Below are 19,361 nucleotides of genomic sequence, written 5' to 3'. Positions count from 1 at the left end.
GGTGAACAGAAATAAAAAGGGAAAGTTATTTAGCAAAGTAAAGAAACGGATAGGATACAGCAAGGGAGCTCATGAAACTAAGTCTGATGCTGCCAGGTATCCAGATCCAGGAAACAGGAAGCTCTCTCCTTCTTCCCCTCATTGATATATATTTTCCACGGACACTCCCACCTAATCCCCATTGGCTGCTTCCTTTTCAGACTTAACCCCTAAGTGGTAAGTAACATGTCAGCTCAACAACACATGATTTTAACATCCTTCGGCTTAATGGCCTCTCTCCTCCTTTTCACAGTTAAGTATTCTATGCGCCGAATAAAAGAGAATTATTCTCTTTGTTTCTTTTTGATCATTTTTAGTACACCCACTTCTCCTACAGGGAATTGATTAATGTTTTGTGACTAATAAGGTTACCTAGGATTGGATAAAATTACAGTTAATAATAAATATTAATAATATCAAGTCATAATAAATATTTTCTTCTGCTATTTGAATTAGTTAATCAAATTAAGGGAGCTGTTTTATTTATAAAACATGACTTCAGCAGCACATACAATCTGAAACACATTTTTAGGAGGATTAATGGAAGATAGCCTTTACACCAGAGAGGTGAACACTGAATACCAGCTTATGACATTTGTGTTTTGTAATTCCATAGCTATCTACCATGCTTTGTTAATGATATTTTCAGAGAATATCTATGGGAAATCATGGTGGAATATCTTGGTAATATTTGAATTTTACATTCTCGGAAAGTCCATGACTTGGAAGCTACTGTAAGGGGTCACACATAATTTCAGCACTCAATCTTACACTTACCTATAAAGATCTAGCTGGAACTCTTCCAAATACAGGCACTTACTTCCATACACACCTATAGCGGCCACCATCTACAATATGAGACCTGTACATGAATTACTCAACTGTGCACTCTCTGTGTTCTGATAGCTAAAAGAGTTAAAACTACCACAGTTAAAGGGTTAACACAGCCAAGTAATTTGTCTCTTCTAAACATGCTATGGTTCGATTAGAGCAATAAGGATTTATTGAACTAAATTTAACATACAAAAAGGGTGCAATGTTTGCAGAATTTAAACACAATTAATGAAGATGACATACAACATACAGCAATTTTTTTTAATATGAAAGCAGAAAATTACAGAAACTATGTAACTTACAAGCTTTTAATAACAGTGTCGGGGACTGGTATGGAAAAATGGACAGCTTAAAATGTTATTGTTTCCGAAAGGACTGAAGCTAGCTATTAGGTAACGTGATCTTTCAAAAGCTGCTTCTTACCTTCCTCCAGAGCTGGATTAAGGTTTTGGAAGGCCCAGGGAACTTAAGACTGAGATGGTCAAAAAATGAAAGTCATAGGGGTATATTTACTAAACTGCAGCTTTGAAAAAGTGGATATGTTGCCCAGAGCAACCAATCAGATTCTAGCTGTTATTTTGTAGAATACACTAAATAAATGAGAGCTAGAATCTGATTGGTTGCTATGGGCAACATCTCCACTTTTTAAAACCCGCATTTAGTAAATATACCCCATAGTGTCATCATTCTCAAAAATGAGGAAAACTGCTATGTTACCCTCATATCTCTCTCATTGCAGCCCCCCCCTGATACTCATTGTAGCCCCCTCCCAATTGTTCTCATTGCAGCACCCTCCATATATTTCTCATTTCAGCCTCCTTCATATAGTTCTTATTGCAGTCCCCTCAATATAGTTCTCATTGCAGTCCCCTCCATATAATTGTCATTGCAGCCTCCTCCATATAGTTCTCATTGCAACCTCCTTCATATAGTTCTCATTGCAGCCTCCTTCATATAGATCTCATTGCAGCCCCCTCCACATAGATTTCAATGCAGCACCCACCATATAGTTCTCATTGCAGCCTCCTTCATATAGTTCTCATTGCAACCCCCTCCATATAGTTCTCATTGCAGCCCCCTTAATATAGTTCTCATTCTAGCCCATACTTGCCAACTCTCCCGGAAAGTCTGGGAGACTCCCGAAATTCGGGTCAGTCTCCCGGGCTCCTGGGCGAGCTGGCATTTCTCCCGCATCCCAGGTTCCACAGAGAATCGCGTTATTTGACGCGATTCTCGGTGATTCACGCCATTTTGGAGGGCAGGAGGGGGCGGGGTGAGGCCAATCGCGTCATTTTGGCCCCACCCCCGCGACGGGTTCACGGGGGCGGGACCAAAATGTCACGATTTGCCCCGCCCCCTCCCGCCCTCCAGTCACGCCCCCTCTCCCGAAAACTTGTTTACGGGAGTTGGCAAGTATGTTCTAGCCCCCTCCATATTGTTCTTATTGCAGCCCCCTCCATATAGTTCTCATTGCAGCCCCCTTCCTCTAGTTCTTATTGCAGCCCCTCCATATAGTTAGTTTATTACCTTTAGTTGTGACTCCTTGCTGCTCAGGCAGGATGTGAATACACTTCCTATCTGAGCACTAAATATGATGTGGGGCTGCCTGATGTCCCCTCACACAGCATTCCAATTAGTAAGTGCAATCAGATTTGCCTAAAACATTTAAAAATGCATGAGGCTAATGACTCTGGTCGCGACAGACCTGGGACACGTGCCCCCCTTACCTCCTAATCTGGCTCTGAGACCATCCCTGCTAACATCAGGTGAGTCAGAAATCTATTAATTAGGGGGGGGAAATGTGCAGCTGCAATTTGTCTATAGTTGGATCCCTTTTACTGCAAGTAAAACATTTTTTTCTACTTAGCATGCAACTTTTTTTTAAACTCTTTTTCTTTACAGCAGCCCCATTTTCTATACACTGATTGTGTCTCTCCTACCACGTTGACAAACTGCAGAAAAAGTAAATGCATAAATATAATACTAAGAATATTGCTTATAATGAGATGAGCATTGAATTGGCACCAGAGTACTCTTAAGCCATATTGGGAAAGTAGCAGGCAAACTTTGTTCAATGATGCAATAGTAATTTAATGTAAATAATCTTAAATTAACTAACAAGAACATGAGTAAGATCAATGGTTTTAGATGCATTTCACTAGAGCCAGAGCACTCATTGTATTCATTATTCATCTCCTGCACATCCATCTGTAATCAATTTAAAAATGTGCAGGGATAGAACAACCTGTAGCCAGTCACATCATCTTTTTATCATCAGGACAGATTATTTCAGGATATGTGTTTGTTTATCTTGTTCCTTATCCATTTGTGTTATTGTTTTAGCAAGAAGTGGACTACATGTGACAGCGACACATGATGTCAGGGGGTTAATGTAGCGAAGCAGGAAGCCACAGAATTACCAATAGATACTGGAAGGGGCATGGTGCCACAAAAATATAGAATAGTGATGTGAGGTTCCTGTAAACTGATGAGGAAAGATTGTAGCATCATATAAATATAAGTACATACATCCAAATTCCCATGATGCGTTTCTATGCCTAAAAAGTGATCTGTCAGTCCAGATTTTACTGGGGGCCAGTAGTCTACAGAAAATGTTTTAAAAAAATGAGTGAAGGCCATTTGTCATATATTAAACTTTATGGAAGTGTGTGTGACAGTCTTCAGTACTTAGATAAGCTCATGACCAATGTCTGTAACAAGTTTCTATTTTTGAGTCCACTAGGCAAGCAGACCACCAGAACAGTTCTTACCTTAGATTCTGTAATGCTATATCTGAATAATATATTGCAGCATGACCCCTGACAATGAGACTTAGATTGACCTTCCCATTTTTTCTTATAAAATGGGAAATTGATGATAATCTCCCAGTGCACATATCCTTCCAACGTCTTATCTTATTACCTTTTCTATAACATGAAATAAACACATGGACACAGGTTTGCAATTTGGCACACTGAGGACACATATTTATTGCAATTGATGGTGGCAATAAAAGCAGAAGCAAGTTTAGCTAAACAGCTAAAATTCAATCTATAAAGGGATGGCATATTGGCCCTAAATCCCAGGCGCTAAATTACGGCGTAAGTGAACCTATATACCTTTTGGCCTCAACATGCAGAAAATGATACTCAGGGCATTCTCACAAATGACCCCAACAGAGCCATATATAGAAAGGGAAAGAATCCTGTGATCAGACAAACTCATGCAACATGAATATACCGCTGACTGCATTGCTTTCCCATCGACCTGAGGCAAAGAGAGCAACTTCCTGTTCCTGTCTTACCATAAAGACTTGCTTAACCACTCCCCTACAAACCTATTGGATAAGTCAAATCCAAGCCAGGAAAATTGCAGGTAAGTGTTTGTTATACCACAAGCCTAGAATTTAATTGCATGTATCCCTATGCAGGTCTTCATTTATTTTTCTTTTCATGCATATTCAAAAACAATAACATGGAAATATCTAATTCGGTGCTATCCTTTCCTGGTGATTTGCTGTATATATATATATATATATATCTCATTATCATTGTCACTGCATGACCCTCACATGCAGAGCATTATCTAGAAACCCCAATCAGAATTGGTAGTCTAGAATTTACAAAATTCATCCAAATACTAATTGTAAGTTAAAATATTTTTTAGAACACTAGCACAGTATAAATATATGTATATCAATGGCTAATAAAGTATTGGTGACACCAAGTAAACAATATATTAACAATAAATGAAAATACTGACATCAGTTACTGTGACAAGTACATTGTCTACATATTGCTTTGTGAATTATACTACAAAAAATAGTTTAAACTTCATTGAGTATTTCACAATTATTTTATTTGGTTCAATCTATTCAGCCAAAGTTATTTTAGACATCATTTTGAGATTATGATGTCCCTTCATATGGAGCGCCCAAAAGTATACCTTTATGTGCACCCTTCCCCCATGTCCCACAAAATAGAAGATTCAGAATCTTTGATGATCAGATTTTTTACATGAAAAGCAAATAAATGATAGCATAAACCAGAGTAATCAGTCTGTGAAAGCATGTTTTGATCCTTCTAGCAAAGTAATATAAGCTCTTGATAGATTTAAATGGAAAAATACACAAAGAAGGTTTTCATAGAAAAATATGTACTGTATTAAAATAAAACAGTACAAGAACCAATGGAATCTCACCCACAAATTACAACGGTCTTTACTGATTCATGTAACTCAACCAATAGCACCAGTTAAAGAGATTGTTATCGCTGTTTTATTTAAATGAATAGGTTGCAACTGACCCGGAGGAAAGACATAAGCTTTCACACATTTAGTTGTTACTACCGCTCAAGCTGTTCTCTAGCTCTGCACTCCTTGCTGCTCAGGCAGGAAGTGATCACACAATGTGATCATTGAGCACTATATCTAGCTAATTAACTCAGAATTTGGATCATAATCCTGACATAGACCAAGGCTAAGGTGCCTGGAATTCTGAAATGGATTCAGATTATGACTATACAATCTGTGCAACAATTTCAAAGAATTACAAATTTTTGCATAATTTGAAAAACAGTTCTCTACCTCTGTTCCATTTTGTCAATTGTCATCATCACTCAAAATTACAAATGTTTCTATTTCAATTTATTGAAGCCTGCACATTTTTCTAGACTGGTGGCTTATATTCCTTCTCCTCCTCCTATCATGGTTGAGAATGAACATGAGATTTAACATTATTTTGGATAATCTTGTGAAAATGGTGTGGTGGACCAAAGGGAAGGTTTGGGTTCTGAATTGGCATGTTCATGCTGAGTGAATCAAAAACTTTCATAAATAAAATATTGAGAGCCCATGTCTTAGAAGTCCTGAGGCCATTCCTCAATGTGGGGCTTTTGTAAGAATTTTAGTTGCTCTCCATCTTCTAAGTGGCAAATGTCCATTCTGGTTTCATTTATGTGCCTTGTTATGAACTGCAAATGTGTGATTCTGCATGTGGTCTTAGGCACATGTGCCTGCCATGTCACCAGGGCCTGATCAACCACTAGGCTGACCAAGCTGCAGCCTGGGGCGCTGGGTCCTGGTAGGGCGCGGCGCTGCGGGTATTTATTTATTTTTACTTTTTTTTTTTTTCTTCATTTATTTTTTTTTGGGGGGGGGGGGAACTGCCCTGCATATCTATAGGAAGGGGGGGGGGGAACTGCCCTGCATATCTATAGGAAGGGGGGGGGGAACTGCCCTGCATATCTATAGAAAGGGGGGCGACTGCCCTGCATATCTATAGAAAGGGGGGGGGGACTGCCCTGCATATCTATAGGAAGGGGGGGGGAACTGCCCTGCATATCTATAGGAAGGGGGGGGGACTGCCCTGCATGTCTATAGGAAGGGGGGGGACTGCCCTGCATATCTATAGGAAGGTGGGGATCTGCCCTGCATATCTATAGGAAGGGGGGGGGAACTGCCCTGCATATCTATAGGAAGAGGGGGAACTGCCCTGCATATCTATAGGAAGGGAGGGAACTGCCCTGCATATCTATAGGAAGGGGGGGGAACTGCCCTGCATATCTATAGGAAGGGGGGGGAACTGCCCTGCATATCTATAGGAAGGGGGGGGGAACTGCCCTGCATATCTATAGGAAGGGGGGGACTGCCCTGCATATCTATATGGAGGGGGGGAACTGCCCTGCATATCTATAGGAAGGGGGGAACTGCCCTGCATATCTATAGGAAGGGGGGGACTGCCCTGCATATCTATAGGAAGGGGGGGAACTGCCCTGCATATCTATAGGAAGGGGGGGGAACTGCCCTGCATATCTATAGGAAGGGGGAGAACTGCCCTGCATATCTATAGGAAGGGGGGGGGAACTGCCCTGCATATCTATAGGAAGGGGAGGGGACTGCCCTGCATATCTATATGGAGGGGGGGAACTGCCCTGCATATCTATAGGAAGGGGGGGGACTGCCCTGAATATCTATAGGAGGGGGGAACTGCCCTGCATATCTATAGGAGGGGGGGAACTGCCCTGCATATCTATAGGAAGGGGGCAACTGCCCTGCATATCTATAGGAAGGGGGGAACTGCCCTGCATATCTATAGAAAGGAGGGGGGGAACTGCCCTGCATATCTATAGGAAGGGGGGAACTGCCCTGCATATCTATAGGAAGGGGGGGGGGGAACTGCCCTGCATATCTATAGGAAGGGGGGGGAACTGCCCTGCATATCTATAGGAAGTGGGGGAACTGTCCTGCATATCTATAGGAAGGGGGGGATCTGCCCTGCATATCTATAGGAAGGGGAGAACTGCCCTGCATATCTATAGGAAGGGGAGAACTGCCCTGCATATCTATAGGAGGGGGGGAACTGCCCTGCATATCTATAGGAAGGGGGGGGGATCTGCCCTGCATATCTATAGGAAGGGGGGGAATTGCCCTGCATATCTATAGGAAGGGGGGAGGGAACTGCCCTGCATATCTATAGGAAGGGGGGGGGGGGAACTGCCCTGCATATCTATAGGGAGGGGGGAGGGAACTGCCCTGCATATCTATAGGAAGGGGGGAGGGAACTGCCCTGCATATCTATAGGAAGGGGGGAGGGAACTGCCCTGCATATCTATAGGAAGGGGGGAGGGAACTGCCCTGCATATCTATAGGAAGGGGGGAGGGAACTGCCCTGCATATCTATAGGAAGGGGGAGGGAACTGCCCTGCATATCTATAGGAAGGGGGGAACTGCCCTGCATATCTATAGGAAGGGGGGGAACTGCCCTGCATATCTATAGGAAGGGGGGGGATCTGCCCTGCATATCTATAGGAAGGGGGGATCTGCCCTGCATATCTATAGGAAGGGGGGGATCTGCCCTGCATATCTATAGGAAGGGGGGGAACTGCCCTGCATATCTATAGGAAGGGGGGGGGGACTGCCCTGCATATCTATAGGAAGGGGGGGGACTGCCCTGCATATCTATATGGAGGGGGGGGAACTGCCCTGCATATCTCTAGGAAGGGGGGACTGCCCTGAATATCTATAGGAGGGGGGGGGAACTGCCCTGCATATCTATAGGAGGGGGGGAACTGCCCTGCATATCTATAGGAAGGGGGGGGACTGCCCTGCATATCTATAGGAAGGGGGGGAACTGCCCTGCATATCTATAGAAAGGAGGGGGGGGGACTGCCCTGCATATCTATAGGAAGGGGGGGAACTGCCCTGCATATCTATAGGAAGGGGGGGGGAACTGCCCTGCATATCTATAGGAAGGGGGGGGACTGCCCTGCATATCTATAGGAAGGGGGGATCTGCCCTGCATATCTATAGGAAGGGGGGGGAACTGCCCTGCATATCTATAGGAAGGGGGGAGGGAACTGCCCTGCATATCTATAGGAAGGGGGGGGACTGCCCTGCATATCTATATGGAGGGGGGGAACTGCCCTGCATATCTATAGGAAGGGGGGGAACTGCCCTGCATATCTATAGGAGGGGGGGAACTGCCCTGCATATCTATAGGAAGGGGGGGGAACTGCCCTGCATATCTATAGGAAGGAGGGAACTGCCCTGCATATCTATAGGAAGGGGGGAACTGCCCTGCATATCTATAGAAAGGAGGGGGGGGAACTGCCCTGCATATCTATAGGAAGGGGGGGGGAACTGCCCTGCATATCTATAGGAAGGGGGGGGGGAACTGCCCTGCATATCTATAGGAAGGGGGGGACTGCCCTGCATATCTATAGGAAGGGGGGGATCTGCCCTGCATATCTATAGGAAGGGGGGAACTGCCCTGCATATCTATAGGAAGGGGGGGGAACTGACCTGCATATCTATAGGAAGGGGGGCTGACTGCCCTTCATATCTATAGGAAGGGGGGGGGAACTGCCCTGCATATCTATAGGAAGGGGTGGGAACTGCCCTGCATATCTATAGGAAGGGGGAATCTGCCCTGCATATCTATAGGAAGGGGGGGAACTGCCCTGCATATCTTTAGGAAGGGGGGAGGGAACTGCCCTGCATATCTATAGGGGGGGGGAACTGCCCTGCATATCTATAGGGAGGGGGGGAACTGCCCTGCATATCTATAGGGAGGGGGAACTGCCCTGGATATCTATAGGGAGGGGGGGAACTGCCCTGGATATCTATAGGGAGGGGGGGAACTGCCCTGGATATCTATAGGGAGGGGGGGAACTGCCCTGCATATCTATAGGGAGGGGGGGGGAACTGCCCTGGATATCTATAGGGAGGGGGGGAACTGCCCTGCATATCTATAGGGAGGGGGGGACTGCCCTGCATATCTATAGGGAGGGGGGGGACTGCCCTGCATATCTATAGGGAGGGAGGGAACTACACTGCATATCTATAGAGAGGGGGGGAACTACCCTGCATATCTATAGGGAAGGGGGACTACCCTGCATATATATAGGGAGGGAGAGGGGGGACTGTCATGCATATGTATAGGGAGGGAGAGGGGGACTGTCATACAAATCTATAGGGTGGGAGGGGGGGGGCTGCCATGAAAATCTATAGGGAGGGAGAGAGGTTGATATGTATGAAGGAGGGCAGAGGAGGGGGGCTGATATATGTGACTGGGGGAGTTTTGATGTGACGGGGGGGATAGCTACAGAGTGGAGGTAAGGAAAATAGCTGCAAGGGGGATGGATGCAGGGTGGGAGGTAAAGAAAATGGCTGCAGCAGGGGTTAAGGAAATTGGCTGTGGGGGGGTTGTGGTTAAGCAAAATGGCTGCAGGGGGTATTTAAAAATAGAGCAGCTTTGGGGGGCAGAATCTCATGATTGTGTGGTGGTCACATGGGTGGTCTCAGCAATCACTAGAATACTAAATATTAGTGAGATGGGGCTGGTAGAGGTTTGTATTTGATTGACAACAAATATTCAGATATTGCTTATATATGCCTGTCCACTGGGGTACTTTTAGCTGGCCATAATGGAGTGTTTTGTTTTAACTAAAGGGCCTAATCATTCAGGGTTTGCATTATAATACATTTTTGCATTTTCAAAACAGGACGCCAACTTTCCAGAAGCCAGCGAGAGGATAACAAAGTTGCAAGAGAGAAGAGCAAGAACAGGTAAGAGACAATGGCACAATCTGTCTAAATTTGAATGCTGGAGAATACACCTGAACATTCATATTCAGGAGTGTTCCTATACACCTCTATATTCGGAGGAGGGGGGGTGCTGTGGCCGTATTAGCCTAGGGCGGCCAGAACCCTTAATCAGGCCCTGCATGTCACATTGCAATATTAGGTAATATGTGCACGCTAACAGGTATAGATCATCCAGGCCTGGCATTTGTACCTGGCCACTGTAGTTTCACTGTCTAAATAAGGTTTGATCTTGCTGTTCCTGACTTCTATTTACAGACCTTTAATTTGATTGATAGAAATCTGCCAGGCCTGCTTTAGGAGAAAAATGGCTGCTACAGGCAAAAAAACACAAAGTTCATTGAAATTTAGGCTGCGTACACACTACACAATTTTCCAACCAATGTGTTATCTACAACAATTGTATCATCGACTGTAAAATAAAGTCACGATCAGCATGCTGATTCATGCTCACACATTAAACATGTTTTTAAAGATATACCCTTAGATCTGTGCTCTTCAACTGTTATAACCATTGGCTGAAAAGATCATGACTCTGTAAACTCTATCCTGATCGTGAGTGCATACACACTGCAGGATTGGAAGGACATTGTTCCATAGCTGAACAAGATATATATTTCTGCTGAACAATCAAATCAAATGATGATCTGGGCTTTGGAACAATCATTGTTCATCGCTGGAGTGTACACACTAATGCAATATCGGGCCGAACGGTCATTTATCGTTGACCCAATACTCGGCTAATACTCGGCTAAAAACACTGTAGTGTGTACCTAGCCTTATAAAAAGGTTAATAGGGTCTGTCATGAAACAAAATAAACCATATATTCTTTATTGAACCTTTGGCAGTCCTAGCACAATCATCAAGTTATAAATTTATGTCCAGATGATGATGGTGCAAGTGTCAGAACATCAAAAAACATCAGTTACATAATGTTGAGTGAGTAATACATTATACAGTCTAACATACCACTAATTATAATACATTCCCAAGCGGACTATTTTCGCACCTAAGAAAAAACGTCTAATAAATGAGTGGCTTAAGAGCTGGCTCTTCAGACTTTGGTCTCCAAACACACTTGTTTAGGAGGAATGCAGAGATAACAAGTGCATATTCCTTCAGAAATCTTAACTTCAAATACAAAAATACTTGTAACTTACAATATCATACATCTAAACATGAGGGCCTGTATGTATATTCTTCCTTATTAAGAATACAGTACACACCTTCAAATATTTTGCTTATACTATTTTTCTATTACACTATCATATAGATCTGTGGCACCAAGGTTTCTTTGAAAATTATCTCTAAAGAAGGTATTTTCACATAAAAATTCAATAGGTATTTCATCTAGTTCATCGCATGCTGGAAGCTTGAAAGCAAATCTCTCTGAAAAACCTATGCACTTCCTCCAGTCCATGTACAGGATATTAAGTCTATATAGAATACAAAACTAAGCTCCTATGTTTTATTAAACCAAAGGCAATAGCCATGGCACATGAATATGTAGATCTGTATGCACATCAGCTACACAAAGTCCCTTGGCAGTTCTCTCTATAAACATTAGAGCACTAAGGATTTATTTGACCAACCTGCTGGGATATTAGATCAACAAGCCAGATAATTTACTTCCATTTTAGCAGCTTTATCTGTTTAACTTTAATTTCCATGAAGGATTTATGAATACAACATATAGTGCATTTTACACCAAATGTATCTACAGTTCCTTCTTTAAATATCTTGTGTTTGTTCAGCCATGTTGGAGTTACCGCTCTGCATAAATCTTGGTGTCATGAAAAGGTATTCGAAAACTTACTTTAAGTTGTTGATTCTTTCATTAGCAACAGTGCAATTTAGAGGAACAACAAAACATTTTACGGTCATGATTACCCACCACATTAATTGACAAATATTCAGATTAATCATTACTATTGTGCTGTACCTCAATTCATTGCTGAATATAATTTAAGATTTTGCTTTAAGTATGTCTTACATTAGACTTTGGCAATGAGTGACAGCCCCCTTGTTCACAGTGATGTCCATTTTAATCTGTGTAGATCTGTTTTGTGAGCTATCTCTCAAAGCAGTCAAAACTATGGGACTTTGTTATTAAACATACAAGTCAGAAGACTTAGCTGGCATTAAATAAGCATTATAAAAATAAATTACTTTGTAATGTAACTCAGAGCAACATCTGAGCTAGTTTCCTTTTGTAATTTTCTAGCATGATGCTTTTATTTTATTGTTAAGAAAAGTAAGCAGATATAGGTTGTTAGAAAACATTGCTTGTTAAGACAATGGAGGAGTGAGTAGGGAGACATGAGAAATGTAAAACAACAAATCCTTCTGTTCAAATCTGTATCTTCCCAGCTGACATATTTTCCTCCCAATCTTGCATTCTTAAACTGGCTAGAATAAAAAATAATGAACATATATATCTATATCTATATCTATATATATATATATATATATATATATATATATATATATATATCACAAACAGCACTCACCTGAGCCTGCGTGACGCGTGTGTCATACAGGGTTAATCAAAAAATAACCACCTGGTCTGTCTGAAATGATTAAATCCTTCCCTATCTGTGCCACACACTAGCTTACCAACTGCGATACCAACTATGCCACCACCAAGGCTTTTCTGAGAAGAGTTGACACTCTTATTTAGGAAGCCTTCGGTTCTCCCTAGAATTAATCTAGTACAATTTACTTTAATCAGAATTAACATAAACCTCAATGTTCTCCTTGTTTCAATTATGTAGTATCTGTTATGATTCCTAGTAACCTCAGCAAGCAGCCATGGAAGGATAATACAAATGTCTTTATTCCAGCAAAATATATAAACAGGGATTCAGTTCCAGGAACATGCAGGTTTTCATAAACAGGTATAAGTTTTTATCCCAGTCCAGAAGGCACAAGGCTGTTCAGAAAAGCAGACAGAGTCCAGGGATATTGTGAAATAGCATACAGCGGTGGTGAAGTCCAGGCAAAAAGGTCAGGGCTGGCGGCAAACAACAAATCCAGGAAACAGGCAGAGATCGAGGTCATAGGCAATACAGCAGAGTCTGGATTGGGCACAGCACTCCCACTGGATAGCACTGTGAGATGCCTCAGAGCAGACCGCACTGTGAGATGCCTCAGAGCAGACCGCACTGTAAGATGCCTCAGAGCAGACCGCACTGTGAGATGCCTCAGAGCAGACCGCACCAAGTGGTAACTCGGGCTGGACCACATGGACAGGCAACTCGGGCTGGACCGCATGGACAGGCAACTCTGGAGCAGACTGTAAGGGCAGCGCCCCCTCTGGAGCAGACTGTAAGGGCAGCGCCCCCTCTGGTGCTGAAGACTCGGGAGTAGAGGCAGCGGCTGAAGACTCGGGAGTAGAGGCAGCGGCTGAAGACTCGGGAGTAGAGGCAGCGGCTGAAGACTCGGGAGTGGAGGCAGCGGACTCAGGACCGGACACAGCGGCAGGAGACTCAGGACCGGACACAGCGGCAGGAGACTCAGGACCGGACACAGCGGCAGGAGACTCAGGACCGGACACAGCAGCAGGAGACTCAGGACCGGACACAGCGGCAGGAGACTCAGGACCGGACACAGCGGCAGGAGACTCAAAGCTGGAGGCAGATGATGTGACCTCAGAGCTAGAGGCAGAGGCTGGCACCTCGGCACAGGAGACAGAGGCTGGCACCTCGGCACAGGCGGCTGGAGCTGGCAGATTGGGTCTCTTCCCAGAAAACAGAAATGGTGGAGTATAAATAATTTTGGAATGCGGAGAGGAAATAACAGGAGATGGTTCAGTAAGCTGACGTGGTCTACGGACAGGACAGTCCTGCAAGAAATGTGCATTGCTGGCACAGTAGAGACACAACTTGTATGTTATCCTGCGCCGCCGTTCCTCTTCGGTCAGATGGGGGCGTGGACCACCTGTGTACTGGGAATTTGTTACCCCATAGTTCATAGAAAACAGCAAATTTGTAGAAGTATTTTTAAGAGGTGCTGTTTGCACAGGTTCATCAGCAGGGAAGGTGGATTTAGACTGATCAGCAGCTTCTGAATTAGGAGAGACAGAATTTGACAGTCTCCTGAGCGGGTCCAAAAGCAAAGTGGAAAATTTAGCCAGCTGGGAACGTAGCAATATAATGTCCATCTGTAAAGTTTGTAGCAGTGGCAATTCCAAGACTGGTGAAACAGACATGTTGCAAACACAAATGAAAACTTGATTGCAGAAAAAGGTCCCAGAATAAAACAAAACTTTCACCTGACTCCAAAGCTGTTTTGTGGGCTGGTTATACTGTCCCGATTCAAATACAAAAATACTAGGAATCCCAGGACTAAGAAGAGGGCGTTCAATCAGCAGGCCTAAATAGTATGGCAGTTCATCATGTTAGGATTCCTAGTAACCTCAGCAAGCAGCCACGGAAGGATAATACAAATGTCTTTATTTCAGCAAAATATATAAACAGGGATTCAGTTCCAGGAACATGCAGGTTTTCATAAACAGGTATAATGAACAGGTATGGCAGGAAGGTACACAGAAATGAATGGTTCCAGGAACATGCAGGTTTTCATAAAAAGGTATAAGTTTTTACCCCAGTCCAGAAGGCACAAGGCTGTCCAGGAAAGTAGATAGAGTCCAGGGATATTGTGAAATAGCATACAGCGGTGGTGAAGTCCAGGCAAAAAGGTCAGGGCTGGCGGCAAACAACAAATCCAGGAAACAGGCAGAGATCGAGGTCATAGGCAATACAGCAGAGTCCAGTACACGGTCCAAGGTCATACACAGCAAGATCAATCCAAAGGCAGAGAAGGGGAACTGAGCAGGAACAAACGGGAACACAAGCAGCAGCCAGGTATACAAGGATGAACTGCTCAGAGCACAGCTTGAGGCAGGTACTTAAAGCAGTGCCATGGGTGCAGTTCCATATAGGTCTCAGGTAAGGAGATTAACTCTTTCAGGCATGCAGAAGAGTCTAGGACAGAACAGCAGCACCTCTGGTGGAATAAGGTACTGCTGCTAGGTACAAATAACAGGCAGAGTTGTAACAGTATCTTGACCAAACTGTTGTGTAAATTCATAAGAACATAGATACTTGAACTTAATAGGTGTAATTTAATATGGAAAATACATCCACAATGCTTAAGATAAAACAGTTAATAAAAGACATACAAATATAACACAATTGTTTCTTATAAAATAAAAAGGATAAAACACAGAATTGATACCTCACTTATAATTAAGTTTCTGGTGCTGGGAGAAGCAGGAAAAATGGGACCCTCTTCAATCTCAAATTGACTCCCCTAGAGTGAACAAACCCCCACACCCACCTTACCTACATGACGATTATCCATGCTCACCTAACACAATGCTTCCGTTGAGACAGTCTGTCTGTGTTACCAGGTTGCTTTCATTCTTGCGCTGTACAATAAAGAGACATGGTGGGGGTTGTCAGATTCCTCCTGGGTAACTTTACTGATCTGTGGTCTAAGATCCACGTACACAGTTGGCCACACCCACAGCGCTGCACTCTATCCAAGAACCCTGTAGGGACCAATTGTACATGCCTATCCCAATCACAGCCCCTGCTTTTCTTGTGAGACACAGGCAAGGCTTCTTCTGTTAGACCTCTCAATGTCTTAGAACAAAGGACAGACCACGGTGCAGGCTGCACAGCAGAACCTCTCACCTTGGGTCCAGTGTCTAGGAAACATGGTCTGGGATTGGGGTCTGCCTGTTGAGGTGGGTGAATTGGGATATGGTTCCTACCTGGCCCTTTACCCGTGGACCCCTGCATTTTCCCCACATCCTGTGCTCCCCCTGCAAGCTCCCTGCAGCCACACTGTTATCCAGTACTGCAGCAGTGGTCTCTGAGAAATCGGGGACAACACACGATACACCATCTCCTTTTTCTGTCTCCCAATCAATCTGACTTTTGTCCCTGTGACAAAATACCTGTTTTCGACTCTGTAGGCACAGGGTTAAGTCTGGAAGTAATCTCCTGCAAAAATCTCATCTCTATCCCTAGCTGGGTCTCTTCTTGGGGTCTAAGGGACAGAGCACTTTCCTTTCTCCTACACTCAGATATTGGGGGGCCCACTAATGTTGATACAGATGGGTACACACTAACCCCTATTACTACCTCCCCATTAAGCTGTTCCTCTACATTCTGCCACACTACTCCTTCTCCACCTGGCTTAATGTACACAGGTTCAAGGTGGGCCCCATCTGCCTGAGACCTTCTAACATCTGTCTTTATCAGAACCTCTAGAGAACTAGCTGAGCTACCCACCTTCTCCTTTTTAAGCTCCAGTAAGTGGGATACCCCTGTGTCCATTACAGTGTTGGGCCATGCTGGTTCAGGCTCAGATGGATGCACAATTTTCCTCTGCTCTCCCTAGCAGTCACATGTTGCCCTTACTTCAGTACACATTACCTCTGGACACACCCTGTTAATTCTGAACGCATCAGACTCCATAACAACCTCAGCTAGCACAGATTGCACATGCATTTTACCCAAATCAGTATCATATGCAGCATTGATAACACTATTGCCCGCTTCCCTTATCTCAGGACAGGGAGTCTGTAAAGGGACAGGGTTAGATTGCAACACAACACAATTTACCATATTGTAATCTGATACATCTATCATTGCAGGAGCTGGAGGAAGGGGGGTTGGAGAGATTGATTCAATGTTACCTTCTGGCAGACCCCTTCCCTCCCCCTCAGGGAATGACTCTAGGACATTGTCACCTTCTGCTGCCAGCCTTCCTACCTCCCCCTCAGGGGTTAATTCTGAGGACCTGGCCTGCACTAATTGCTGACATGTGAACACTGACACTTCAGACAGTTTACACATTTCAGGTACAATAAGACATACATGTTCCCTGTCACACCCTAGTTTACAAACTTTAGATATAACTGAACAAACATTTTCCTTGTCACATACTGGTACCTGGGAAAAAAGATGGTTAATTTCAGAGTCCACAACATCACTACTAGCATTATAATGAGATAACATCCTGCCTAAATCAGTTCCAAGAAAAACATTGGTAGGAATATGGTCTGATACCCCTACTTCCCTTAGACCTCTTCCAGCACCCCAGTCCAGGTAGACCTTTGCCATAGGCACAGTAAGGTGAATTCCACCCACCCCAGCTGGTGAAGATTGCAGGGAAGGTACCCCCCAAGTGGAGGATGAACTGGTTTTCGTTTCTGGACAGGCGGTACTAATGTACCCCACCTGGTTGCATACAAAATACTGGGCGGTGTCTCCCAAAACAGGCTTTGCCCCAACCCTCCAAAAAGATGAAGAAACAGCGGGTGATGGTGTTGCGGGGGGTGGCATTGATCCTCCTGGCCGTTCCCCTTTCCAGGCAGACTGCCCTGGAACAAAAGTGCCTTTTTTAGCTGCAGGTGCCCGGGTAACGGTATACTTTTCAGCCGGTCTAGCTGCTTCCGCAGATGCTTTAGGGTCCCGATCCACTACCCATTCCTTCACATCAGTTGGGCACAAAGTCAGAAACTGCTCACTAATCATCAAATCTTTCAGAGCATCAAAGGTGGTGATCTGTAACCCTCCAATCCACTGTTTGAAGGACGCACACAACTGGGCCACAAGTCCGGAATAAATGTCACAGGAACTGCTTTTTAAATCTCTGAATTTCTGTCTGTGCGCCTCTGGCGTGATATTAAAATGCTGTAGCAGGGCATGTTTGATTGCCTCATTATCTCCGTCCATCTCCGGTGGAAGATCTGAAAAGGCCTCTAATGCTTTACCTCGCAAACCAGGGGTTAAATACTGAGCCCACTGATTTTTGTGTAGTCCATACTGTCTGCATGTCTTTTCAAATCCTCGCAAAAAAGCATCCAAATCCCCGTCTTTTTCCAATACAGGGAAATTCTCTGCACGGGGTCTGCTAATTCCAGCCTCTCTGGCTTCTGGCTTCTGGCTGGCGTTTGAGCTTGGCAAGCTCCAGTTCATATCTTCTCTCTGCCTCTCGCTCGGCAGCTTCTCTTTCTGCCTGGCACTCCGCTTGGTGCTCCGCTGCCTCCATAGTAGCACGCCTCTCTGCTGCCTCCATAGCAGTGCTCCTGTCTCTCTTTCTCTCTCCTGAGAGTCAGCAGCTTCCTTCTCCTGGAATTGCTGTATAAGTTGCATTTTAGTTGTAATGTCCACTGGGCCCAGATATTTTAGGGCAGTTTGCAAATAAATGTCCATAGCAGTGTTGAAATGTGAACTATTAGAATCATCCGAAATTAACAGTCCACCGTTTTGAGCAATACCCACAGTCAGGTACGCTTCTGAATCCGGACTGTGCCCTTCCTGGGGCACAGCTACGACTTGGTGCTGATCTCTCTGCACATGAGCATCAACCAGTTGCTCTTTGCTTTTGCCATAGCTGGGAATTCCATTTTCCTCACATTGCGCAATGAGCGCATCTTTGGCCATACGTTTATATGCAGCAGCCATTTCCACAGTTTAATGTCAAATAAAAAAGATAATAAAAACAAGAGAAGGGGAGGGAAAGAAACACATTGCTGTTTGTCTTATAATGTTTTAAGCATTGAGTTCAGTCTCTGGTGATTTAATCTGTATTTCCTCTCTCAGGAATCACACAACCCTAATTCACTTAAGTTCTTAAACAATTTAAAATACATCCCACAAGCTTGCCACCAATTTTTCACGAACAGCACTCACCTGAGCCTGCGTGACGCGTGTGTGACACAGGGTTAACCAAAAAACAACCACCTGGTCTGTCTGAAACGATTAAATCCTTCCCTATCTATGCCACACACTAGCTTTGCGATAGCAACTTTGCCACCACCAAGGTTTTTTCTGAGAAGAGTTGACACTCTTATTTAGAAAAGCATTTGGTTCTCCCTAGAATTAATCTAGTACAATTTACTTTAATCAGAGTTAACATAAACCTCAATGATCTCCTTGTTTCAATTATGTAGCGTCTTGACCAAACTCTTCCGTTAATTCGTAAGAACACAGATAATTTAACTTAATAGGTGTAATTTAATATGGAAAATACATCCACAATGCTTAAAATAAAACAGTTAATAAAAGGCATACCAAACGTAATTGTTTTTTATAAAATAAAAAGGATAAAACACAGAAGTGATACCTCACTTATAATCAAGTTTCTGGTGCTGGGAGAAGCAGGAAAAATGAGACCCTCTTTAATCTCAAATTGACTCCCCAAGAGTGAACATAAACTTACATTTACACTACAGTTTTAAAATAAAGCTGCAGGGCCCACAGCCCCCCTTCCTGGGAGGTCAGAACCAACAAGTCGGTAGAATGCAAATTAGGGTTTTATAACTCTGCTGGAGAAAACCTTCTAAGTTAGGTTTTTGCTACACTGT

At 43.9% G+C, this 19,361-nt stretch overlaps 1 pseudogene; it reads right to left on the bottom strand.

Moving 5' to 3' along the window:
* LOC142095349 (uncharacterized) overlaps window positions 1-18,043 on the bottom strand; it is a 96,206-nt pseudogene extending 78,163 nt beyond the window's left edge.
* Between the last annotated feature and the right edge of the window lie 1,318 nt (window positions 18,044-19,361).

This window comes from Mixophyes fleayi, chromosome 6, assembly GCF_038048845.1.
Source record: "Mixophyes fleayi isolate aMixFle1 chromosome 6, aMixFle1.hap1, whole genome shotgun sequence".
NCBI lineage: Eukaryota > Metazoa > Chordata > Amphibia > Anura > Limnodynastidae > Mixophyes > Mixophyes fleayi.
Note: the sequence above shows the minus strand (reverse complement) of the source record. Positions and strands in the feature narration are given on the sequence as shown.